The sequence below is a fragment of the Schistocerca americana genome, chromosome 6, assembly GCF_021461395.2.
Source record: "Schistocerca americana isolate TAMUIC-IGC-003095 chromosome 6, iqSchAmer2.1, whole genome shotgun sequence".
Lineage (NCBI taxonomy): Eukaryota > Metazoa > Arthropoda > Insecta > Orthoptera > Acrididae > Schistocerca > Schistocerca americana.
Genome location: NC_060124.1, coordinates 91,450,349 through 91,473,393, shown reverse-complemented (window position 1 = coordinate 91,473,393; position 23,045 = coordinate 91,450,349). Strand labels below are relative to the sequence as shown.

General features: G+C 53.4%; 19 non-coding genes across 19 annotated transcripts; all 19 read left to right on the top strand.

Moving 5' to 3' along the window:
* Window positions 1-927: 927 nt before the first annotated feature.
* Window positions 928-1,046, top strand: LOC124620534. Its single transcript, XR_006980190.1, has one exon. It is a non-coding gene; the product is annotated as a 5S ribosomal RNA (ribosomal RNA).
* Window positions 1,047-2,143: 1,097 nt separating this feature from the next.
* LOC124620522 lies at window positions 2,144-2,262 on the top strand. Its single transcript, XR_006980189.1, has one exon. It is a non-coding gene; the product is annotated as a 5S ribosomal RNA (ribosomal RNA).
* Window positions 2,263-3,333: 1,071 nt separating this feature from the next.
* On the top strand, window positions 3,334-3,452 carry LOC124620510. The gene has a single exon (XR_006980188.1). It is a non-coding gene; the product is annotated as a 5S ribosomal RNA (ribosomal RNA).
* Window positions 3,453-4,546: 1,094 nt separating this feature from the next.
* Window positions 4,547-4,664, top strand: LOC124621230. Its single transcript, XR_006980554.1, has one exon. It is a non-coding gene; the product is annotated as a 5S ribosomal RNA (ribosomal RNA).
* A 1,083-nt stretch (window positions 4,665-5,747) lies between these two features.
* On the top strand, window positions 5,748-5,866 carry LOC124620498. Its single transcript, XR_006980186.1, has one exon. It is a non-coding gene; the product is annotated as a 5S ribosomal RNA (ribosomal RNA).
* Window positions 5,867-6,938: 1,072 nt separating this feature from the next.
* LOC124620485 lies at window positions 6,939-7,057 on the top strand. Its single transcript, XR_006980185.1, has one exon. It is a non-coding gene; the product is annotated as a 5S ribosomal RNA (ribosomal RNA).
* Window positions 7,058-8,126: 1,069 nt separating this feature from the next.
* Window positions 8,127-8,244, top strand: LOC124621233. The gene has a single exon (XR_006980556.1). It is a non-coding gene; the product is annotated as a 5S ribosomal RNA (ribosomal RNA).
* A 1,104-nt stretch (window positions 8,245-9,348) lies between these two features.
* Window positions 9,349-9,468, top strand: LOC124621232. The gene has a single exon (XR_006980555.1). It is a non-coding gene; the product is annotated as a 5S ribosomal RNA (ribosomal RNA).
* Window positions 9,469-10,570: 1,102 nt separating this feature from the next.
* LOC124620474 lies at window positions 10,571-10,689 on the top strand. Its single transcript, XR_006980184.1, has one exon. It is a non-coding gene; the product is annotated as a 5S ribosomal RNA (ribosomal RNA).
* Window positions 10,690-11,760: 1,071 nt separating this feature from the next.
* LOC124620463 lies at window positions 11,761-11,879 on the top strand. The gene has a single exon (XR_006980183.1). It is a non-coding gene; the product is annotated as a 5S ribosomal RNA (ribosomal RNA).
* Window positions 11,880-12,949: 1,070 nt separating this feature from the next.
* LOC124620451 lies at window positions 12,950-13,068 on the top strand. The gene has a single exon (XR_006980182.1). It is a non-coding gene; the product is annotated as a 5S ribosomal RNA (ribosomal RNA).
* Window positions 13,069-14,138: 1,070 nt separating this feature from the next.
* LOC124620440 lies at window positions 14,139-14,257 on the top strand. Its single transcript, XR_006980181.1, has one exon. It is a non-coding gene; the product is annotated as a 5S ribosomal RNA (ribosomal RNA).
* A 1,088-nt stretch (window positions 14,258-15,345) lies between these two features.
* On the top strand, window positions 15,346-15,464 carry LOC124620428. Its single transcript, XR_006980180.1, has one exon. It is a non-coding gene; the product is annotated as a 5S ribosomal RNA (ribosomal RNA).
* A 1,086-nt stretch (window positions 15,465-16,550) lies between these two features.
* LOC124620416 lies at window positions 16,551-16,669 on the top strand. The gene has a single exon (XR_006980179.1). It is a non-coding gene; the product is annotated as a 5S ribosomal RNA (ribosomal RNA).
* A 1,070-nt stretch (window positions 16,670-17,739) lies between these two features.
* Window positions 17,740-17,858, top strand: LOC124620405. The gene has a single exon (XR_006980178.1). It is a non-coding gene; the product is annotated as a 5S ribosomal RNA (ribosomal RNA).
* Window positions 17,859-18,943: 1,085 nt separating this feature from the next.
* LOC124620394 lies at window positions 18,944-19,062 on the top strand. The gene has a single exon (XR_006980177.1). It is a non-coding gene; the product is annotated as a 5S ribosomal RNA (ribosomal RNA).
* A 1,085-nt stretch (window positions 19,063-20,147) lies between these two features.
* Window positions 20,148-20,266, top strand: LOC124621236. The gene has a single exon (XR_006980559.1). It is a non-coding gene; the product is annotated as a 5S ribosomal RNA (ribosomal RNA).
* Window positions 20,267-21,351: 1,085 nt separating this feature from the next.
* On the top strand, window positions 21,352-21,470 carry LOC124621194. Its single transcript, XR_006980548.1, has one exon. It is a non-coding gene; the product is annotated as a 5S ribosomal RNA (ribosomal RNA).
* A 1,088-nt stretch (window positions 21,471-22,558) lies between these two features.
* LOC124620621 lies at window positions 22,559-22,677 on the top strand. Its single transcript, XR_006980199.1, has one exon. It is a non-coding gene; the product is annotated as a 5S ribosomal RNA (ribosomal RNA).
* Window positions 22,678-23,045: the final 368 nt, after the last annotated feature.

Sequence of the window (23,045 nt, the reverse complement as noted above, 5' to 3'; positions counted from 1 at the left end):
TGTGATCTGAAGTAAGTCAGGGTCACCTACTGTTCCGTAGCAGTGCAACTCTCCACAAAAAAAAAAAAAAAAAAAAAAAAAAAATTAAACGACTGTAATAAACATAAGATTCGATATTAATTGCCTCAGTTCGAAGAAGAATGTGCCAAGGAAGATTTCTTAAAAGTGCCTGAAGATAACAAAACAGTATGAACCGACAGATATGTTCTGAAATACGTCAGGGCTTATTGTTTTGCAGCAGTGTACGACTGCAAACTTGTAAACAAAAGTGTATCTTTCGTCGCTAGAAGAGATGGATGCTTTGGCGACCCTCCTGTGTCTTGTGTCCCTGTTTTCGCACCTTTGCACAGGTCTACTGGCCGCAAACGGCGTCTCGGACACGCCCGTTAGGCCCACGGCCGTCTCGCAGATGTTTCTCTTGCTTGTGCTGTCATATGGGCCACGACCCCGAGCGGCAGCGAGCGGCAGTCGGGACAAGTCGGGACGGAAGGGGAGAGGTGCGAATGCACTGCACAGATCACGCAAATACCTGGACGCGAGCCGCGCGGCGTGTGTCAGGTGAGTGAGGAAGATGCCGGGGGCGCCCTCCAGCAGGACACTGCTACACCCCGCACAGCCCCCCGCCGGATAACGGGAACAAGATGCGTCGCCCGCGAGTGTCGGACGCCGCACGCACCAAGCGAAACGAATGACAGGCGGCGCACCGAGCAGCCGCGTGTCTCACGCAAGTGGCGGCGCGGCGCGGCGCGCCCGCCAGTTCGGCAGACGCCTCTGAGACGCCGGACGCGCACAACGCGCCGCCTTCGAGGCTCCAGCTGTGTGCGGAAGGACGTGCTCCTGCGTCAAATGTGTCACCGAAAACTGCGATTGTGTGTGTTGGGAGAAGAGGCAGAGGCGTCTTCTGTCGTGCGGCTACAGTATAAGGGCGCCAACGGCCATACCATGTTGAATACACCGGTTCTCGTCCGATCACCGAAGTTAAGCAACATCGGGCCCGGTTAGTACTTGGATGGGTGACCGCCTGGGAACACCGGGTGCTGTTGGCTCCCCTTCATTTTCTCCTTTTTACGCCGCTATCCCTGCCAGCCCTCTTTTCATACTACCTTTCTTTTGTGACAAACGTGCTTCCTTAAGCATTTTAAACGCGCTAGGAATGCCCTGAAAATAACGAAACACTACGAATCGACAGATGTGATCTGAAGTAAGTCAGGGTCACCTACTGTTCCGTAGCAGTGCAACTCTCCACAAAAAAAAAAAAAAAAAAAAAAAAAAAAAAAAAAAAAAAAAAAATTAAACGACTGTAATAAACATAAGATTCGATATTAATTGCCTCAGTTCGAAGAAGAATGTGCCAAGGAAGATTTCTTAAAAGTGCCTGAAGATAACAAAACAGTATGAACCGACAGATATGTTCTGAAATACGTCAGGGCTTATTGTTTTGCAGCAGTGTACGACTGCAAACTTGTAAACAAAAGTGTATCTTTCGTCGCTAGAAGAGATGGATGCTTTGGCGACCCTCCTGTGTCTTGTGTCCCTGTTTTCGCACCTTTGCACAGGTCTACTGGCCGCAAACGGCGTCTCGGACACGCCCGTTAGGCCCACGGCCGTCTCGCAGATTGTTTCTCTTGCTTGTGCTGTCATATGGGCCACGACCCGAGCGGCAGCGAGCGGCAGGTCGAGCAAAGTCGGGACAAGTCGGGACGGAAGGGGAGAGGTGCGAATGCACTGCACAGATCACGCAAATACCTGGACGCGAGCCGCGCGGCGTGTGTCAGGTGAGTGAGGAAGATGCCGGGGGCGCCCTCCAGCAGGACACTGCTACACCCCGCACAGCCCCCCCGCCGGATAACGGGAACAAGATGCGTCGCCCGCGAGTGTCGGACGCCGCACGCACCAAGCGAAACGAATGACAGGCGGCGCACCGAGCAGCCGCGTGTCTCACGCAAGTGGCGGCGCGGCGCGGCGCGCCCGCCAGTTCGGCAGACGCCTCTGAGACGCCGGACGCGCACAACGCGCCGCCTTCGAGGCTCCAGCTGTTGCGGAAGGACGTGCTCTGCGTCAAATGTGTCACCGAAAACTGCGATTGTGTGTGTTGGGAGAAGAGGCAGAGGCGTCTTCTGTCGTGCGGCTACAGTATAAGGGCGCCAACGGCCATACCATGTTGAATACACCGGTTCTCGTCCGATCACCGAAGTTAAGCAACATCGGGCCCGGTTAGTACTTGGATGGGTGACCGCCTGGGAACACCGGGTGCTGTTGGCTCCCCTTCATTTCTCTCCTTTTTACGCCGCTATCCCTGCCAGCCCTCTTTTCATACTACCTTTCTTTTGTGACAAACGTGCTTCCTTAAGCATTTTAAACGCGCTAGGAATGCCCTGAAAATAACGAAACACTACGAATCGACAGATGTGATCTGAAGTAAGTCAGGGTCACCTACTGTTCCGTAGCAGTGCAACTCTCCACAAAAAAAAAAAAAAAAAAAAAAAAAAAAAATTAAACGACTGTAATAAACATAAGATTCGATATTAATTGCCTCAGTTCGAAGAAGAATGTGCCAAGGAAGATTTCTTAAAAGTGCCTGAAGATAACAAAACAGTATGAACCGACAGATATGTTCTGAAATACGTCAGGGCTTATTGTTTTGCAGCAGTGTACGACTGCAAACTTGTAAACAAAAGTGTATCTTTCGTCGCTAGAAGAGATGGATGCTTTGGCGACCCTCCTGTGTCTTGTGTCCCTGTTTTCGCACCTTTGCACAGGTCTACTGGCCGCAAACGGCGTCTCGGACACGCCCGTTAGGCCCACGGCCGTCTCGCAGATGTTTCTCTTGCTTGTGCTGTCATATGGGCCACGACCCGAGCGGCAGCGAGCGGCAGTCGGGACAAGTCGGGACGGAAGGGGAGAGGTGCGAATGCACTGCACAGATCACGCAAATACCTGGACGCGAGCCGCGCGGCGTGTGTCAGGTGAGTGAGGAAGATGCCGGGGGCGCCCTCCAGCAGGACACTGCTACACCCCGCACAGCCCCCCGCCGGATAACGGGAACAAGATGCGTCGCCCGCGAGTGTCGGACGCCGCACGCACCAAGCGAAACGAATGACAGGCGGCGCACCGAGCAGCCGCGTGTCTCACGCAAGTGGCGGCGCGGCGCGGCGCGCCCGCCAGTTCGGCAGACGCCTCTGAGACGCCGGACGCGCACAACGCGCCGCCTTCGAGGCTCCAGCTGTTGCGGAAGGACGTGCTCTGCGTCAAATGTGTCACCGAAAACTGCGATTGTGTGTGTTGGGAGAAGAGGCAGAGGCGTCTTCTGTCGTGCGGCTACAGTATAAGGGCGCCAACGGCCATACCATGTTGAATACACCGGTTCTCGTCCGATCACCGAAGTTAAGCAACATCGGGCCCGGTTAGTACTTGGATGGGTGACCGCCTGGGAACACCGGGTGCTGTTGGCTCCCCTTCATTTTCTCCTTTTTACGCCGCTATCCCTGCCAGCCCTCTTTTCATACTACCTTTCTTTTGTGACAAACGTGCTTCCTTAAGCATTTTAACGCGCTAGGAATGCCCTGAAAATAACGAAACACTACGAATCGACAGATGTGATCTGAAGTAAGTCAGGGTCACCTACTGTTCCGTAGCAGTGCAACTCTCCACAAAAAAAAAAAAAAAAAAAAAAAAAAAAAAAAAAAAAAAAAAAAAAAAAAAAAAATTAAACGACTGTAATAAACATAAGATTCGATATTAATTGCCTCAGTTCGAAGAAGAATGTGCCAAGGAAGATTTCTTAAAAGTGCCTGAAGATAACAAAACAGTATGAACCGACAGATATGTTCTGAAATACGTCAGGGCTTATTGTTTTGCAGCAGTGTACGACTGCAAACTTGTAAACAAAAGTGTATCTTTCGTCGCTAGAAGAGATGGATGCTTTGGCGACCCTCCTGTGTCTTGTGTCCCTGTTTTCGCACCTTTGCACAGGTCTACTGGCCGCAAACGGCGTCTCGGACACGCCCGTTAGGCCCACGGCCGTCTCGCAGATGTTTCTCTTGCTTGTGCTGTCATATGGGCCACGACCCGAGCGGCAGCGAGCGGCAGTCGGGACAAGTCGGGACGGAAGGGGAGAGGTGCGAATGCACTGCACAGATCACGCAAATACCTGGACGCGAGCCGCGCGGCGTGTGTCAGGTGAGTGAGGAAGATGCCGGGGGCGCCCTCCAGCAGGACACTGCTACACCCCGCACAGCCCCCCGCCGGATAACGGGAACAAGATGCGTCGCCCGCGAGTGTCGGACGCCGCACGCACCAAGCGAAACGAATGACAGGCGGCGCACCGAGCAGCCGCGTGTCTCACGCAAGTGGCGGCGCGGCGCGGCGCGCCCGCCAGTTCGGCAGACGCCTCTGAGACGCCGGACGCGCACAACGCGCCGCCTTCGAGGCTCCAGCTGTTGCGGAAGGACGTGCTCTGCGTCAAATGTGTCACCGAAAACTGCGATTGTGTGTGTTGGGAGAAGAGGCAGAGGCGTCTTCTGTCGTGCGGCTACAGTATAAGGGCGCCAACGGCCATACCATGTTGAATACACCGGTTCTCGTCCGATCACCGAAGTTAAGCAACATCGGGCCGGTTAGTACTTGGATGGGTGACCGCCTGGGAACACCGGGTGCTGTTGGCTCCCCTTCATTTTCTCCTTTTTACGCCGCTATCCCTGCCAGCCCTCTTTTCATACTACCTTTCTTTTGTGACAAACGTGCTTCCTTAAGCATTTTAAACGCGCTAGGAATGCCCTGAAAATAACGAAACACTACGAATCGACAGATGTGATCTGAAGTAAGTCAGGGTCACCTACTGTTCCGTAGCAGTGCAACTCTCCACAAAAAAAAAAAAAAAAAAAAAAAAAAAAAAAATTAAACGACTGTAATAAACATAAGATTCGATATTAATTGCCTCAGTTCGAAGAAGAATGTGCCAAGGAAGATTTCTTAAAAGTGCCTGAAGATAACAAAACAGTATGAACCGACAGATATGTTCTGAAATACGTCAGGGCTTATTGTTTTGCAGCAGTGTACGACTGCAAACTTGTAAACAAAAGTGTATCTTTCGTCGCTAGAAGAGATGGATGCTTTGGCGACCCTCCTGTGTCTTGTGTCCCTGTTTTCGCACCTTTGCACAGGTCTACTGGCCGCAAACGGCGTCTCGGACACGCCCGTTAGGCCCACGGCCGTCTCGCAGATGTTTCTCTTGCTTGTGCTGTCATATGGGCCACGACCCGAGCGGCAGCGAGCGGCAGTCGAGCAAAGTCGGGACAAGTCGGGACGGAAGGGGAGAGGTGCGAATGCACTGCACAGATCACGCAAATACCTGGACGCGAGCCGCGCGGCGTGTGTCAGGTGAGTGAGGAAGATGCCGGGGGCGCCCTCCAGCAGGACACTGCTACACCCCGCACAGCCCCCCGCCGGATAACGGGAACAAGATGCGTCGCCCGCGAGTGTCGGACGCCGCACGCACCAAGCGAAACGAATGACAGGCGGCGCACCGAGCAGCCGCGTGTCTCACGCAAGTGGCGGCGCGGCGCGGCGCGCCCGCCAGTTCGGCAGACGCCTCTGAGACGCCGGACGCGCACAACGCGCCGCCTTCGAGGCTCCAGCTTGTTGCGGAAGGACGTGCTCTGCGTCAAATGTGTCACCGAAAACTGCGATTGTGTGTGTTGGGAGAAGAGGCAGAGGCGTCTTCTGTCGTGCGGCTACAGTATAAGGGCGCCAACGGCCATACCATGTTGAATACACCGGTTCTCGTCCGATCACCGAAGTTAAGCAACATCGGGCCCGGTTAGTACTTGGATGGGTGACCGCCTGGGAACACCGGGTGCTGTTGGCTCCCCTTCATTTTCTCCTTTTTACGCCGCTATCCCTGCCAGCCCTCTTTTCATACTACCTTTCTTTTGTGACAAACGTGCTTCCTTAAGCATTTTAAACGCGCTAGGAATGCCCTGAAAATAACGAAACACTACGAATCGACAGATGTGATCTGAAGTAAGTCAGGGTCACCTACTGTTCCGTAGCAGTGCAACTCTCCACAAAAAAAAAAAAAAAAAAAAAAAAAAAAAAAATTAAACGACTGTAATAAACATAAGATTCGATATTAATTGCCTCAGTTCGAAGAAGAATGTGCCAAGGAAGATTTCTTAAAAGTGCCTGAAGATAACAAAACAGTATGAACCGACAGATATGTTCTGAAATACGTCAGGGCTTATTGTTTTGCAGCAGTGTACGACTGCAAACTTGTAAACAAAAGTGTATCTTTCGTCGCTAGAAGAGATGGATGCTTTGGCGACCCTCCTGTGTCTTGTGTCCCTGTTTTCGCACCTTTGCACAGGTCTACTGGCCGCAAACGGCGTCTCGGACACGCCCGTTAGGCCCACGGCCGTCTCGCAGATGTTTCTCTTGCTTGTGCTGTCATATGGGCCACGACCCGAGCGGCAGCGAGCGGCAGTCGGGACAAGTCGGGACGGAAGGGGAGAGGTGCGAATGCACTGCACAGATCACGCAAATACCTGGACGCGAGCCGCGCGGCGTGTGTCAGGTGAGTGAGGAAGATGCCGGGGGCGCCCTCCAGCAGGACACTGCTACACCCCGCACAGCCCCCCGCCGGATAACGGGAACAAGATGCGTCGCCCGCGAGTGTCGGACGCCGCACGCACCAAGCGAAACGAATGACAGGCGGCGCACCGAGCAGCCGCGTGTCTCACGCAAGTGGCGGCGCGGCGCGGCGCGCCCGCCAGTTCGGCAGACGCCTCTGAGACGCCGGACGCGCACAACGCGCCGCCTTCGAGGCTCCAGCTGTTGCGGAAGGACGTGCTCTGCGTCAAATGTGTCACCGAAAACTGCGATTGTGTGTGTTGGGAGAAGAGGCAGAGGCGTCTTCTGTCGTGCGGCTACAGTATAAGGGCGCCAACGGCCATACCATGTTGAATACACCGGTTCTCGTCCGATCACCGAAGTTAAGCAACATCGGGCCCGGTTAGTACTTGGATGGGTGACCGCCTGGGAACACCGGGTGCTGTTGGCTCCCCTTCATTTTCTCCTTTTTACGCCGCTATCCCTGCCAGCCCTCTTTTCATACTACCTTTCTTTTGTGACAAACGTGCTTCCTTAAGCATTTTAAACGCGCTAGGAATGCCCTGAAAATAACGAAACACTACGAATCGACAGATGTGATCTGAAGTAAGTCAGGGTCACCTACTGTTCCGTAGCAGTGCAACTCTCCACAAAAAAAAAAAAAAAAAAAAAAAAAAAAAATTAAACGACTGTAATAAACATAAGATTCGATATTAATTGCCTCAGTTCGAAGAAGAATGTGCCAAGGAAGATTTCTTAAAAGTGCCTGAAGATAACAAAACAGTATGAACCGACAGATATGTTCTGAAATACGTCAGGGCTTATTGTTTTGCAGCAGTGTACGACTGCAAACTTGTAAACAAAAGTGTATCTTTCGTCGCTAGAAGAGATGGATGCTTTGGCGACCCTCCTGTGTCTTGTGTCCCTGTTTTCGCACCTTTGCACAGGTCTACTGGCCGCAAACGGCGTCTCGGACACGCCCGTTAGGCCCACGGCCGTCTCGCAGATGTTTCTCTTGCTTGTGCTGTCATATGGGCCACGACCCGAGCGGCAGCGAGCGGCAGTCGGGACAAGTCGGGACGGAAGGGGAGAGGTGCGAATGCACTGCACAGATCACGCAAATACCTGGACGCGAGCCGCGCGGCGTGTGTCAGGTGAGTGAGGAAGATGCCGGGGGCGCCCTCCAGCAGGACACTGCTACACCCCGCACAGCCCCCGCCGGATAACGGGAACAAGATGCGTCGCCCGCGAGTGTCGGACGCCGCACGCACCAAGCGAAACGAATGACAGGCGGCGCACCGAGCAGCCGCGTGTCTCACGCAAGTGGCGGCGCGGCGCGGCGCGCCCGCCAGTTCGGCAGACGCCTCTGAGACGCCGGACGCGCACAACGCGCCGCCTTCGAGGCTCCAGCTGTTGCGGAAGGACGTGCTCTGCGTCAAATGTGTCACCGAAAACTGCGATTGTGTGTGTTGGGAGAAGAGGCAGAGGCGTCTTCTGTCGTGCGGCTACAGTATAAGGGCGCCAACGGCCATACCATGTTGAATACACCGGTTCTCGTCCGATCACCGAAGTTAAGCAACATCGGGCCCGGTTAGTACTTGGATGGGTGACCGCTGGGAACACCGGGTGCTGTTGGCTCCCCTTCATTTTCTCCTTTTTACGCCGCTATCCCTGCCAGCCCTCTTTTCATACTACCTTTCTTTTGTGACAAACGTGCTTCCTTAAGCATTTTAAACGCGCTAGGAATGCCCTGAAAATAACGAAACACTACGAATCGACAGATGTGATCTGAAGTAAGTCAGGGTCACCTACTGTTCCGTAGCAGTGCAACTCTCCACAAAAAAAAAAAAAAAAAAAAAAAAAAAAAAAAAAAAAAAAAAAAAAAAAAATTAAACGACTGTAATAAACATAAGATTCGATATTAATTGCCTCAGTTCGAAGAAGAATGTGCCAAGGAAGATTTCTTAAAAGTGCCTGAAGATAACAAAACAGTATGAACCGACAGATATGTTCTGAAATACGTCAGGGCTTATTGTTTTGCAGCAGTGTACGACTGCAAACTTGTAACAAAAGTGTATCTTTCGTCGCTAGAAGAGATGGATGCTTTGGCGACCCTCCTGTGTCTTGTGTCCCTGTTTTCGCACCTTTGCACAGGTCTACTGGCCGCAAACGGCGTCTCGGACACGCCCGTTAGGCCCACGGCCGTCTCGCAGATGTTTCTCTTGCTTGTGCTGTCATATGGGCCACGACCCGAGCGGCAGCGAGCGGCAGTCGAGCAAAGTCGGGACAAGTCGGGACGGAAGGGGAGAGGTGCGAATGCACTGCACAGATCCACCGCAAATACCTGGACGCGAGCCCGCGCGGCGTGTGTCAGGTGAGTGAGGAAGATGCCGGGGGCGCCCTCCAGCAGGACACTGCTACACCCCGCACAGCCCCCCGCCGGATAACGGGAACAAGATGCGTCGCCCGCGAGTGTCGGACGCCGCACGCACCAAGCGAAACGAATGACAGGCGGCGCACCGAGCAGCCGCGTGTCTCACGCAAGTGGCGGCGCGGCGCGGCGCGCCCGCCAGTTCGGCAGACGCCTCTGAGACGCCGGACGCGCACAACGCGCCGCCTTCGAGGCTCCAGCTGTTGCGGAAGGACGTGCTCTGCGTCAAATGTGTCACCGAAAACTGCGAATTGTGTGTGTTGGGAGAAGAGGCAGAGGCGTCTTCTGTCGTGCGGCTACAGTATAAGGGCGCCAACGGCCATACCATGTTGAATACACCGGTTCTCGTCCGATCACCGAAGTTAAGCAACATCGGGCCCCGGTTAGTACTTGGATGGGTGACCGCCTGGGAACACCGGGTGCTGTTGGCTCCCCTTCATTTTCTCCTTTTTACGCCGCTATCCCTGCCAGCCCTCTTTTCATACTACCTTTCTTTTGTGACAAACGTGCTTCCTTACCTTAAGCATTTTAAACGCGCTAGGAATGCCCTGAAAATAACGAAACACTACGAATCGACAGATGTGATCTGAAGTAAGTCAGGGTCACCTACTGTTCCGTAGCAGTGCAACTCTCCACAAAAAAAAAAAAAAAAAAAAAAAAAAAAAAAAAAAAAAAAAAAAAAATTAAACGACTGTAATAAACATAAGATTCGATATTAATTGCCTCAGTTCGAAGAAGAATGTGCCAAGGAAGATTTCTTAAAAGTGCCTGAAGATAACAAAACAGTATGAACCGACAGATATGTTCTGAAATACGTCAGGGCTTATTGTTTTGCAGCAGTGTACGACTGCAAACTTGTAAACAAAAGTGTATCTTTCGTCGCTAGAAGAGATGGATGCTTTGGCGACCCTCCTGTGTCTTGTGTCCCTGTTTTCGCACCTTTGCACAGGTCTACTGGCCGCAAACGGCGTCTCGGACACGCCCGTTAGGCCCACGGCCGTCTCGCAGATGTTTCTCTTGCTTGTGCTGTCATATGGGCCACGACCCGAGCGGCAGCGAGCGGCAGTCGAGCAAAGTCGGGACAAGTCGGGACGGAAGGGGAGAGGTGCGAATGCACTGCACAGATCACGCAAATACCTGGACGCGAGCCGCGCGGCGTGTGTCAGGTGAGTGAGGAAGATGCCGGGGGCGCCCTCCAGCAGGACACTGCTACACCCCGCACAGCCCCCCGCCGGATAACGGGAACAAGATGCGTCGCCCGCGAGTGTCGGACGCCGCACGCACCAAGCGAAACGAATGACAGGCGGCGCACCGAGCAGCCGCGTGTCTCACGCAAGTGGCGGCGCGGCGCGGCGCGCCCGCCAGTTCGGCAGACGCCTCTGAGACGCCGGACGCGCACAACGCGCCGCCTTCGAGGCTCCAGCTGTTGCGGAAGGACGTGCTCTGCGTCAAATGTGTCACCGAAAACTGCGATTGTGTGTGTTGGGAGAAGAGGCAGAGGCGTCTTCTGTCGTGCGGCTACAGTATAAGGGCGCCAACGGCCATACCATGTTGAATACACCGGTTCTCGTCCGATCACCGAAGTTAAGCAACATCGGGCCCGGTTAGTACTTGGATGGGTGACCGCCTGGGAACACCGGGTGCTGTTGGCTCCCCTTCATTTTCTCCTTTTTACGCCGCTATCCCTGCCAGCCCTCTTTTCATACTACCTTTCTTTTGTGACAAACGTGCTTCCTTAAGCATTTTAAACGCGCTAGGAATGCCCTGAAAATAACGAAACACTACGAATCGACAGATGTGATCTGAAGTAAGTCAGGGTCACCTACTGTTCCGTAGCAGTGCAACTCTCCACAAAAAAAAAAAAAAAAAAAAAAAAAAAAAAATTAAACGACTGTAATAAACATAAGATTCGATATTAATTGCCTCAGTTCGAAGAAGAATGTGCCAAGGAAGATTTCTTAAAAGTGCCTGAAGATAACAAAACAGTATGAACCGACAGATATGTTCTGAAATACGTCAGGGCTTATTGTTTTGCAGCAGTGTACGACTGCAAACTTGTAAACAAAAGTGTATCTTTCGTCGCTAGAAGAGATGGATGCTTTGGCGACCCTCCTGTGTCTTGTGTCCCTGTTTTCGCACCTTTGCACAGGTCTACTGGCCGCAAACGGCGTCTCGGACACGCCCGTTAGGCCCACGGCCGTCTCGCAGATGTTTCTCTTGCTTGTGCTGTCATATGGGCCACGACCCGAGCGGCAGCGAGCGGCAGTCGGGACAAGTCGGGACGGAAGGGGAGAGGTGCGAATGCACTGCACAGATCACGCAAATACCTGGACGCGAGCCGCGCGGCGTGTGTCAGGTGAGTGAGGAAGATGCCGGGGGCGCCCTCCAGCAGGACACTGCTACACCCCGCACAGCCCCCCGCCGGATAACGGGAACAAGATGCGTCGCCCGCGAGTGTCGGACGCCGCACGCACCAAGCGAAACGAATGACAGGCGGCGCACCGAGCAGCCGCGTGTCTCACGCAAGTGGCGGCGCGGCGCGGCGCGCCCGCCAGTTCGGCAGACGCCTCTGAGACGCCGGACGCGCACAACGCGCCGCCTTCGAGGCTCCAGCTGTTGCGGAAGGACGTGCTCTGCGTCAAATGTGTCACCGAAAACTGCGATTGTGTGTGTTGGGAGAAGAGGCAGAGGCGTCTTCTGTCGTGCGGCTACAGTATAAGGGCGCCAACGGCCATACCATGTTGAATACACCGGTTCTCGTCCGATCACCGAAGTTAAGCAACATCGGGCCCGGTTAGTACTTGGATGGGTGACCGCCTGGGAACACCGGGTGCTGTTGGCTCCCCTTCATTTTCTCCTTTTTACGCCGCTATCCCTGCCAGCCCTCTTTTCATACTACCTTTCTTTTGTGACAAACGTGCTTCCTTAAGCATTTTAAACGCGCTAGGAATGCCCTGAAAATAACGAAACACTACGAATCGACAGATGTGATCTGAAGTAAGTCAGGGTCACCTACTGTTCCGTAGCAGTGCAACTCTCCACAAAAAAAAAAAAAAAAAAAAAAAAAAAAAATTAAACGACTGTAATAAACATAAGATTCGATATTAATTGCCTCAGTTCGAAGAAGAATGTGCCAAGGAAGATTTCTTAAAAGTGCCTGAAGATAACAAAACAGTATGAACCGACAGATATGTTCTGAAATACGTCAGGGCTTATTGTTTTGCAGCAGTGTACGACTGCAAACTTGTAAACAAAAGTGTATCTTTCGTCGCTAGAAGAGATGGATGCTTTGGCGACCCTCCTGTGTCTTGTGTCCCTGTTTTCGCACCTTTGCACAGGTCTACTGGCCGCAAACGGCGTCTCGGACACGCCCGTTAGGCCCACGGCCGTCTCGCAGATGTTTCTCTTGCTTGTGCTGTCATATGGGCCACGACCCGAGCGGCAGCGAGCGGCAGTCGGGACAAGTCGGGACGGAAGGGGAGAGGTGCGAATGCACTGCACAGATCACGCAAATACCTGGACGCGAGCCGCGCGGCGTGTGTCAGGTGAGTGAGGAAGATGCCGGGGGCGCCCTCCAGCAGGACACTGCTACACCCCGCACAGCCCCCCGCCGGATAACGGGAACAAGATGCGTCGCCCGCGAGTGTCGGACGCCGCACGCACCAAGCGAAACGAATGACAGGCGGCGCACCGAGCAGCCGCGTGTCTCACGCAAGTGGCGGCGCGGCGCGGCGCGCCCGCCAGTTCGGCAGACGCCTCTGAGACGCCGGACGCGCACAACGCGCCGCCTTCGAGGCTCCAGCTGTTGCGGAAGGACGTGCTCTGCGTCAAATGTGTCACCGAAAACTGCGATTGTGTGTGTTGGGAGAAGAGGCAGAGGCGTCTTCTGTCGTGCGGCTACAGTATAAGGGCGCCAACGGCCATACCATGTTGAATACACCGGTTCTCGTCCGATCACCGAAGTTAAGCAACATCGGGCCCGGTTAGTACTTGGATGGGTGACCGCCTGGGAACACCGGGTGCTGTTGGCTCCCCTTCATTTTCTCCTTTTTACGCCGCTATCCCTGCCAGCCCTCTTTTCATACTACCTTTCTTTTGTGACAAACGTGCTTCCTTAAGCATTTTAAACGCGCTAGGAATGCCCTGAAAATAACGAAACACTACGAATCGACAGATGTGATCTGAAGTAAGTCAGGGTCACCTACTGTTCCGTAGCAGTGCAACTCTCCACAAAAAAAAAAAAAAAAAAAAAAAAAAAAAATTAAACGACTGTAATAAACATAAGATTCGATATTAATTGCCTCAGTTCGAAGAAGAATGTGCCAAGGAAGATTTCTTAAAAGTGCCTGAAGATAACAAAACAGTATGAACCGACAGATATGTTCTGAAATACGTCAGGGCTTATTGTTTTGCAGCAGTGTACGACTGCAAACTTGTAAACAAAAGTGTATCTTTCGTCGCTAGAAGAGATGGATGCTTTGGCGACCCTCCTGTGTCTTGTGTCCCTGTTTTCGCACCTTTGCACAGGTCTACTGGCCGCAAACGGCGTCTCGGACACGCCCGTTAGGCCCACGGCCGTCTCGCAGATGTTTCTCTTGCTTGTGCTGTCATATGGGCCACGACCCGAGCGGCAGCGAGCGGCAGTCGGGACAAGTCGGGACGGAAGGGGAGAGGTGCGAATGCACTGCACAGATCACGCAAATACCTGGACGCGAGCCGCGCGGCGTGTGTCAGGTGAGTGAGGAAGATGCCGGGGGCGCCCTCCAGCAGGACACTGCTACACCCCGCACAGCCCCCCGCCGGATAACGGGAACAAGATGCGTCGCCCGCGAGTGTCGGACGCCGCACGCACCAAGCGAAACGAATGACAGGCGGCGCACCGAGCAGCCGCGTGTCTCACGCAAGTGGCGGCGCGGCGCGGCGCGCCCGCCAGTTCGGCAGACGCCTCTGAGACGCCGGACGCGCACAACGCGCCGCCTTCGAGGCTCCAGCTGTTGCGGAAGGACGTGCTCTGCGTCAAATGTGTCACCGAAAACTGCGATTGTGTGTGTTGGGAGAAGAGGCAGAGGCGTCTTCTGTCGTGCGGCTACAGTATAAGGGCGCCAACGGCCATACCATGTTGAATACACCGGTTCTCGTCCGATCACCGAAGTTAAGCAACATCGGGCCCGGTTAGTACTTGGATGGGTGACCGCCTGGGAACACCGGGTGCTGTTGGCTCCCCTTCATTTTCTCCTTTTTACGCCGCTATCCCTGCCAGCCCTCTTTTCATACTACCTTTCTTTTGTGACAAACGTGCTTCCTTAAGCATTTTAAACGCGCTAGGAATGCCCTGAAAATAACGAAACACTACGAATCGACAGATGTGATCTGAAGTAAGTCAGGGTCACCTACTGTTCCGTAGCAGTGCAACTCTCCACAAAAAAAAAAAAAAAAAAAAAAAAAAAAAAAAAAAAAAAAAAAAAAAATTAAACGACTGTAATAAACATAAGATTCGATATTAATTGCCTCAGTTCGAAGAAGAATGTGCCAAGGAAGATTTCTTAAAAGTGCCTGAAGATAACAAAACAGTATGAACCGACAGATATGTTCTGAAATACGTCAGGGCTTATTGTTTTGCAGCAGTGTACGACTGCAAACTTGTAAACAAAAGTGTATCTTTCGTCGCTAGAAGAGATGGATGCTTTGGCGACCCTCCTGTGTCTTGTGTCCCTGTTTTCGCACCTTTGCACAGGTCTACTGGCCGCAAACGGCGTCTCGGACACGCCCGTTAGGCCCACGGCCGTCTCGCAGATGTTTCTCTTGCTTGTGCTGTCATATGGGCCACGACCCGAGCGGCAGCGAGCGGCAGTCGGGACAAGTCGGGACGGAAGGGGAGAGGTGCGAATGCACTGCACAGATCACGCAAATACCTGGACGCGAGCCGCGCGGCGTGTGTCAGGTGAGTGAGGAAGATGCCGGGGGCGCCCTCCAGCAGGACACTGCTACACCCCGCACAGCCCCCCGCCGGATAACGGGAACAAGATGCGTCGCCCGCGAGTGTCGGACGCCGCACGCACCAAGCGAAACGAATGACAGGCGGCGCACCGAGCAGCCGCGTGTCTCACGCAAGTGGCGGCGCGGCGCGGCGCGCCCGCCAGTTCGGCAGACGCCTCTGAGACGCCGGACGCGCACAACGCGCCGCCTTCGAGGCTCCAGCTGTTGCGGAAGGACGTGCTCTGCGTCAAATGTGTCACCGAAAACTGCGATTGTGTGTGTTGGGAGAAGAGGCAGAGGCGTCTTCTGTCGTGCGGCTACAGTATAAGGGCGCCAACGGCCATACCATGTTGAATACACCGGTTCTCGTCCGATCACCGAAGTTAAGCAACATCGGGCCCGGTTAGTACTTGGATGGGTGACCGCCTGGGAACACCGGGTGCTGTTGGCTCCCCTTCATTTTCTCCTTTTTACGCCGCTATCCCTGCCAGCCCTCTTTTCATACTACCTTTCTTTTGTGACAAACGTGCTTCCTTAAGCATTTTAAACGCGCTAGGAATGCCCTGAAAATAACGAAACACTACGAATCGACAGATGTGATCTGAAGTAAGTCAGGGTCACCTACTGTTCCGTAGCAGTGCAACTCTCCACAAAAAAAAAAAAAAAAAAAAAAAAAAAAAAAAAAAAAAAAAAAAAATTAAACGACTGTAATAAACATAAGATTCGATATTAATTGCCTCAGTTCGAAGAAGAATGTGCCAAGGAAGATTTCTTAAAAGTGCCTGAAGATAACAAAACAGTATGAACCGACAGATATGTTCTGAAATACGTCAGGGCTTATTGTTTTGCAGCAGTGTACGACTGCAAACTTGTAAACAAAAGTGTATCTTTCGTCGCTAGAAGAGATGGATGCTTTGGCGACCCTCCTGTGTCTTGTGTCCCTGTTTTCGCACCTTTGCACAGGTCTACTGGCCGCAAACGGCGTCTCGGACACGCCCGTTAGGCCCACGGCCGTCTCGCAGATGTTTCTCTTGCTTGTGCTGTCATATGGGCCACGACCCGAGCGGCAGCGAGCGGCAGTCGGGACAAGTCGGGACGGAAGGGGAGAGGTGCGAATGCACTGCACAGATCACGCAAATACCTGGACGCGAGCCGCGCGGCGTGTGTCAGGTGAGTGAGGAAGATGCCGGGGGCGCCCTCCAGCAGGACACTGCTACACCCCGCACAGCCCCCCGCCGGATAACGGGAACAAGATGCGTCGCCCGCGAGTGTCGGACGCCGCACGCACCAAGCGAAACGAATGACAGGCGGCGCACCGAGCAGCCGCGTGTCTCACGCAAGTGGCGGCGCGGCGCGGCGCGCCCGCCAGTTCGGCAGACGCCTCTGAGACGCCGGACGCGCACAACGCGCCGCCTTCGAGGCTCCAGCTGTTGCGGAAGGACGTGCTCTGCGTCAAATGTGTCACCGAAAACTGCGATTGTGTGTGTTGGGAGAAGAGGCAGAGGCGTCTTCTGTCGTGCGGCTACAGTATAAGGGCGCCAACGGCCATACCATGTTGAATACACCGGTTCTCGTCCGATCACCGAAGTTAAGCAACATCGGGCCCGGTTAGTACTTGGATGGGTGACCGCCTGGGAACACCGGGTGCTGTTGGCTCCCCTTCATTTTCTCCTTTTTACGCCGCTATCCCTGCCAGCCCTCTTTTCATACTACCTTTCTTTTGTGACAAACGTGCTTCCTTAAGCATTTTAAACGCGCTAGGAATGCCCTGAAAATAACGAAACACTACGAATCGACAGATGTGATCTGAAGTAAGTCAGGGTCACCTACTGTTCCGTAGCAGTGCAACTCTCCACAAAAAAAAAAAAAAAAAAAAAAAAAAAAAATTAAACGACTGTAATAAACATAAGATTCGATATTAATTGCCTCAGTTCGAAGAAGAATGTGCCAAGGAAGATTTCTTAAAAGTGCCTGAAGATAACAAAACAGTATGAACCGACAGATATGTTCTGAAATACGTCAGGGCTTATTGTTTTGCAGCAGTGTACGACTGCAAACTTGTAAACAAAAGTGTATCTTTCGTCGCTAGAAGAGATGGATGCTTTGGCGACCCTCCTGTGTCTTGTGTCCCTGTTTTCGCACCTTTGCACAGGTCTACTGGCCGCAAACGGCGTCTCGGACACGCCCGTTAGGCCCACGGCCGTCTCGCAGATGTTTCTCTTGCTTGTGCTGTCATATGGGCCACGACCCGAGCGGCAGCGAGCGGCAGTCGGGACAAGTCGGGACGGAAGGGGAGAGGTGCGAATGCACTGCACAGATCACGCAAATACCTGGACGCGAGCCGCGCGGCGTGTGTCAGGTGAGTGAGGAAGATGCCGGGGGCGCCCTCCAGCAGGACACTGCTACACCCCGCACAGCCCCCCGCCGGATAACGGGAACAAGATGCGTCGCCCGCGAGTGTCGGACGCCGCACGCACCAAGCGAAACGAATGACAGGCGGCGCACCGAGCAGCCGCGTGTCTCACGCAAGTGGCGGCGCGGCGCGGCGCGCCCGCCAGTTCGGCAGACGCCTCTGAGACGCCGGACGCGCACAACGCGCCGCCTTCGAGGCTCCAGCTGTTGCGGAAGGACGTGCTCTGCGTCAAATGTGTCACCGAAAACTGCGATTGTGTGTGTTGGGAGAAGAGGCAGAGGCGTCTTCTGTCGTGCGGCTACAGTATAAGGGCGCCAACGGCCATACCATGTTGAATACACCGGTTCTCGTCCGATCACCGAAGTTAAGCAACATCGGGCCCGGTTAGTACTTGGATGGGTGACCGCCTGGGAACACCGGGTGCTGTTGGCTCCCCTTCATTTTCTCCTTTTTACGCCGCTATCCCTGCCAGCCCTCTTTTCATACTACCTTTCTTTTGTGACAAACGTGCTTCCTTAAGCATTTTAAACGCGCTAGGAATGCCCTGAAAATAACGAAACACTACGAATCGACAGATGTGATCTGAAGTAAGTCAGGGTCACCTACTGTTCCGTAGCAGTGCAACTCTCCACAAAAAAAAAAAAAAAAAAAAAAAAAAAAAAAAAAAAAAAAAAAAATTAAACGACTGTAATAAACATAAGATTCGATATTAATTGCCTCAGTTCGAAGAAGAATGTGCCAAGGAAGATTTCTTAAAAGTGCCTGAAGATAACAAAACAGTATGAACCGACAGATATGTTCTGAAATACGTCAGGGCTTATTGTTTTGCAGCAGTGTACGACTGCAAACTTGTAAACAAAAGTGTATCTTTCGTCGCTAGAAGAGATGGATGCTTTGGCGACCCTCCTGTGTCTTGTGTCCCTGTTTTCGCACCTTTGCACAGGTCTACTGGCCGCAAACGGCGTCTCGGACACGCCCGTTAGGCCCACGGCCGTCTCGCAGATGTTTCTCTTGCTTGTGCTGTCATATGGGCCACGACCCGAGCGGCAGCGAGCGGCAGTCGGGACAAGTCGGGACGGAAGGGGAGAGGTGCGAATGCACTGCACAGATCACGCAAATACCTGGACGCGAGCCGCGCGGCGTGTGTCAGGTGAGTGAGGAAGATGCCGGGGGCGCCCTCCAGCAGGACACTGCTACACCCCGCACAGCCCCCCGCCGGATAACGGGAACAAGATGCGTCGCCCGCGAGTGTCGGACGCCGCACGCACCAAGCGAAACGAATGACAGGCGGCGCACCGAGCAGCCGCGTGTCTCACGCAAGTGGCGGCGCGGCGCGGCGCGCCCGCCAGTTCGGCAGACGCCTCTGAGACGCCGGACGCGCACAACGCGCCGCCTTCGAGGCTCCAGCTGTTGCGGAAGGACGTGCTCTGCGTCAAATGTGTCACCGAAAACTGCGATTGTGTGTGTTGGGAGAAGAGGCAGAGGCGTCTTCTGTCGTGCGGCTACAGTATAAGGGCGCCAACGGCCATACCATGTTGAATACACCGGTTCTCGTCCGATCACCGAAGTTAAGCAACATCGGGCCCGGTTAGTACTTGGATGGGTGACCGCCTGGGAACACCGGGTGCTGTTGGCTCCCCTTCATTTTCTCCTTTTTACGCCGCTATCCCTGCCAGCCCTCTTTTCATACTACCTTTCTTTTGTGACAAACGTGCTTCCTTAAGCATTTTAAACGCGCTAGGAATGCCCTGAAAATAACGAAACACTACGAATCGACAGATGTGATCTGAAGTAAGTCAGGGTCACCTACTGTTCCGTAGCAGTGCAACTCTCCACAAAAAAAAAAAAAAAAAAAAAAAAAAAAAAAAAAAAAAAAAAAAATTAAACGACTGTAATAAACATAAGATTCGATATTAATTGCCTCAGTTCGAAGAAGAATGTGCCAAGGAAGATTTCTTAAAAGTGCCTGAAGATAACAAAACAGTATGAACCGACAGATATGTTCTGAAATACGTCAGGGCTTATTGTTTTGCAGCAGTGTACGACTGCAAACTTGTAAACAAAAGTGTATCTTTCGTCGCTAGAAGAGATGGATGCTTTGGCGACCCTCCTGTGTCTTGTGTCCCTGTTTTCGCACCTTTGCACAGGTCTACTGGCCGCAAACGGCGTCTCGGACACGCCCGTTAGGCCCACGGCCGTCTCGCAGATGTTTCTCTTGCTTGTGCTGTCATATGGGCCACGACCCGAGCGGCAGCGAGCGGCAGTCGGGACAAGTCGGGACGGAAGGGGAGAGGTGCGAATGCACTGCACAGATCACGCAAATACCTGGACGCGAGCCGCGCGGCGTGTGTCAGGTGAGTGAGGAAGATGCCGGGGGCGCCCTCCAGCAGGACACTGCTACACCCCGCACAGCCCCCCGCCGGATAACGGGAACAAGATGCGTCGCCCGCGAGTGTCGGACGCCGCACGCACCAAGCGAAACGAATGACAGGCGGCGCACCGAGCAGCCGCGTGTCTCACGCAAGTGGCGGCGCGGCGCGGCGCGCCCGCCAGTTCGGCAGACGCCTCTGAGACGCCGGACGCGCACAACGCGCCGCCTTCGAGGCTCCAGCTGTTGCGGAAGGACGTGCTCTGCGTCAAATGTGTCACCGAAAACTGCGATTGTGTGTGTTGGGAGAAGAGGCAGAGGCGTCTTCTGTCGTGCGGCTACAGTATAAGGGCGCCAACGGCCATACCATGTTGAATACACCGGTTCTCGTCCGATCACCGAAGTTAAGCAACATCGGGCCCGGTTAGTACTTGGATGGGTGACCGCCTGGGAACACCGGGTGCTGTTGGCTCCCCTTCATTTTCTCCTTTTTACGCCGCTATCCCTGCCAGCCCTCTTTTCATACTACCTTTCTTTTGTGACAAACGTGCTTCCTTAAGCATTTTAAACGCGCTAGGAATGCCCTGAAAATAACGAAACACTACGAATCGACAGATGTGATCTGAAGTAAGTCAGGGTCACCTACTGTTCCGTAGCAGTGCAACTCTCCACAAAAAAAAAAAAAAAAAAAAAAAAAAAAAAAAAAAAAAAAAAAAATTAAACGACTGTAATAAACATAAGATTCGATATTAATTGCCTCAGTTCGAAGAAGAATGTGCCAAGGAAGATTTCTTAAAAGTGCCTGAAGATAACAAAACAGTATGAACCGACAGATATGTTCTGAAATACGTCAGGGCTTATTGTTTTGCAGCAGTGTACGACTGCAAACTTGTAAACAAAAGTGTATCTTTCGTCGCTAGAAGAGATGGATGCTTTGGCGACCCTCCTGTGTCTTGTGTCCCTGTTTTCGCACCTTTGCACAGGTCTACTGGCCGCAAACGGCGTCTCGGACACGCCCGTTAGGCCCACGGCCGTCTCGCAGATGTTTCTCTTGCTTGTGCTGTCATATGGGCCACGACCCGAGCGGCAGCGAGCGGCAGTCGGGACAAGTCGGGACGGAAGGGGAGAGGTGCGAATGCACTGCACAGATCACGCAAATACCTGGACGCGAGCCGCGCGGCGTGTGTCAGGTGAGTGAGGAAGATGCCGGGGGCGCCCTCCAGCAGGACACTGCTACACCCCGCACAGCCCCCCGCCGGATAACGGGAACAAGATGCGTCGCCCGCGAGTGTCGGACGCCGCACGCACCAAGCGAAACGAATGACAGGCGGCGCACCGAGCAGCCGCGTGTCTCACGCAAGTGGCGGCGCGGCGCGGCGCGCCCGCCAGTTCGGCAGACGCCTCTGAGACGCCGGACGCGCACAACGCGCCGCCTTCGAGGCTCCAGCTGTTGCGGAAGGACGTGCTCTGCGTCAAATGTGTCACCGAAAACTGCGATTGTGTGTGTTGGGAGAAGAGGCAGAGGCGTCTTCTGTCGTGCGGCTACAGTATAAGGGCGCCAACGGCCATACCATGTTGAATACACCGGTTCTCGTCCGATCACCGAAGTTAAGCAACATCGGGCCCGGTTAGTACTTGGATGGGTGACCGCCTGGGAACACCGGGTGCTGTTGGCTCCCCTTCATTTTCTCCTTTTTACGCCGCTATCCCTGCCAGCCCTCTTTTCATACTACCTTTCTTTTGTGACAAACGTGCTTCCTTAAGCATTTTAAACGCGCTAGGAATGCCCTGAAAATAACGAAACACTACGAATCGACAGATGTGATCTGAAGTAAGTCAGGGTCACCTACTGTTCCGTAGCAGTGCAACTCTCCACAAAAAAAAAAAAAAAAAAAAAAAAAAAAAAAAAAAAAAAAAAAAAAAATTAAACGACTGTAATAAACATAAGATTCGATATTAATTGCCTCAGTTCGAAGAAGAATGTGCCAAGGAAGATTTCTTAAAAGTGCCTGAAGATAACAAAACAGTATGAACCGACAGATATGTTCTGAAATACGTCAGGGCTTATTGTTTTGCAGCAGTGTACGACTGCAAACTTGTAAACAAAAGTGTATCTTTCGTCGCTAGAAGAGATGGATGCTTTGGCGACCCTCCTGTGTCTTGTGTCCCTGTTTTCGCACCTTTGCACAGGTCTACTGGCCGCAAACGGCGTCTCGGACACGCCCGTTAGGCCCACGGCCGTCTCGCAGATGTTTCTCTTGCTTGTGCTGTCATATGGGCCACGACCCGAGCGGCAGCGAGCGGCAGTCGGGACAAGTCGGGACGGAAGGGGAGAGGTGCGAATGCACTGCACAGATCACGCAAATACCTGGACGCGAGCCGCGCGGCGTGTGTCAGGTGAGTGAGGAAGATGCCGGGGGCGCCCTCCAGCAGGACACTGCTACACCCCGCACAGCCCCCCGCCGGATAACGGGAACAAGATGCGTCGCCCGCGAGTGTCGGACGCCGCACGCACCAAGCGAAACGAATGACAGGCGGCGCACCGAGCAGCCGCGTGTCTCACGCAAGTGGCGGCGCGGCGCGGCGCGCCCGCCAGTTCGGCAGACGCCTCTGAGACGCCGGACGCGCACAACGCGCCGCCTTCGAGGCTCCAGCTGTTGCGGAAGGACGTGCTCTGCGTCAAATGTGTCACCGAAAACTGCGATTGTGTGTGTTGGGAGAAGAGGCAGAGGCGTCTTCTGTCGTGCGGCTACAGTATAAGGGCGCCAACGGCCATACCATGTTGAATACACCGGTTCTCGTCCGATCACCGAAGTTAAGCAACATCGGGCCCGGTTAGTACTTGGATGGGTGACCGCCTGGGAACACCGGGTGCTGTTGGCTCCCCTTCATTTTCTCCTTTTTACGCCGCTATCCCTGCCAGCCCTCTTTTCATACTACCTTTCTTTTGTGACAAACGTGCTTCCTTAAGCATTTTAAACGCGCTAGGAATGCCCTGAAAATAACGAAACACTACGAATCGACAGATGTGATCTGAAGTAAGTCAGGGTCACCTACTGTTCCGTAGCAGTGCAACTCTCCACAAAAAAAAAAAAAAAAAAAAAAAAAAAAAAAAAAAAAAAAAAAAATTAAACGACTGTAATAAACATAAGATTCGATATTAATTGCCTCAGTTCGAAGAAGAATGTGCCAAGGAAGATTTCTTAAAAGTGCCTGAAGATAACAAAACAGTATGAACCGACAGATATGTT